The 1,395-nt window shown below is 51.4% G+C and overlaps 1 protein-coding gene across 3 annotated transcripts in view; it reads left to right on the top strand.

The window, feature by feature from the left end:
• The first annotated feature begins 6 nt into the window (after positions 1-6).
• Positions 7-1,395, top strand: part of LOC100747716 (putative transcription factor SOX-15) — a 69,543-nt gene continuing 68,154 nt past the window's right edge. For all 3 annotated transcript variants that reach the window (XM_024365012.2, XM_012381104.3, XM_024365011.2), the window contains exon 1: positions 7-1,003. The gene's annotated coding sequence lies outside the window, so the exon portion shown is untranslated. The remainder of the gene's footprint in view (positions 1,004-1,395) is intronic.

The raw sequence follows: 1,395 nt of genomic DNA, 5'->3' as shown, positions 1-1,395 counted from the left end.
CTCGAGTCGTGCACCACGGAACACGCGAGAGTCAGCCGGGGCCGGCTGCCGCGACCGAGTTGGACGCACGCGCCCGAGCCATCGATAGAGATCAACGATAGACAGGACCGCACGTTTCGACCTGGATCACGTTGTCCGTAGATCGATCGTGAAATTAGAACGGTTAGGAAACTGCAATAGGAAACTTTAATTACATCGGGGTACGCGCTAGATAGATCCAAAGGGACAAAATAGACAAGTTTTTCGTCGAGTTTCGTCAGGATTCTCTATGGAGGTACTGGAGGCGGGAGTGGTGGCGTGAATCTCGTGACAACCGGCTAAATCGACGCACAACGCGCTCGAAATCACTAACGCCGTTGTATTATGTCACACTCCCACGCGAGCGACGGCCGCCGCTGCCGGTGCGACGGTGAATCGAGCCAACGTCGTCGTCGTTTGACATTTCCACGAGCGTGGAGAGGTTAACGCGAACCCGGGTGTTCGTGGCACCGTTCATACCGCTATTTTGTGCACGCATCGAGCCAGTGTTATGCTACGTCGCGATCATATCGTCATCCTTGTCATCGTCGTCGTCGTCATTGTCGTCATCGTGATTATGGTCGACGGGTGACAAACCAGCCTCCAACTCGTGATACAGGAGCGTGCAATTCGATGAGAAGATTCTCGTATCGTCGGATCTCAGTGACTTCTCTGGTGACTTATTGCTTGCGAGTAGAAGAACGTCCTGGTGTTTCGTTTACGCTGCCGTGTACGTGAGTAAATACGTACGAGCGCGTGACACGCGTGGCTGTCGATCGTAAGTACTCACCGATCGCTTCGTGAAATCGTGAAAGAGATCGTCGATGTTGGACACGGTAGCCAGGGGATAAGACTTCGTTGGTGTTCCTTTCGAACCAAGACAGTGGAGTTGTTCGAGGCACCGGTGCGAAATTAGAAGATTCTAACGTAAATCGACGAGGTTAAACAACGTATATAATACAGGGAGCATCGAGGAAACTATAAGGTAACGCATCACGGAGGAATCGAAGTTTGGCGCGCATTTCAGCGACGGGAATTGAACCGACGCGAGAAGACACACGCGATGTATCGACGGTCGAAAGGATGATCGTTGATCGATGAAGGATTATGCCTATCTAAAGCTGGGTGATGGGAACGCGTGATTTCGGCTTTGCGTGCTATTAGGCAAGTTTATGTATTTAACGATAAAACGCACACCGGTGTGTGGTCTCTTTATTGGAAACATAAAGCTGGCGAGCAGCGCGATCTCGCCGGTACGAAATCGCAATTGGAATGACATTGTAATGAAATCACAACGAAATCGCAAAGAAATCGCGTCGTCCGTCGGTTATCGCGTCGCACCGGGCCTAAATTTCGAGTTGAAACCGCGACCCGGTC

The sequence above is a fragment of the Bombus impatiens genome, unplaced genomic scaffold (assembly GCF_000188095.3).
Source record: "Bombus impatiens unplaced genomic scaffold, BIMP_2.2 scf_0127, whole genome shotgun sequence".
Taxonomy (NCBI): Eukaryota; Metazoa; Arthropoda; class Insecta; order Hymenoptera; family Apidae; genus Bombus; species Bombus impatiens.
This window is presented reverse-complemented; position numbering and strand designations above follow the sequence as displayed.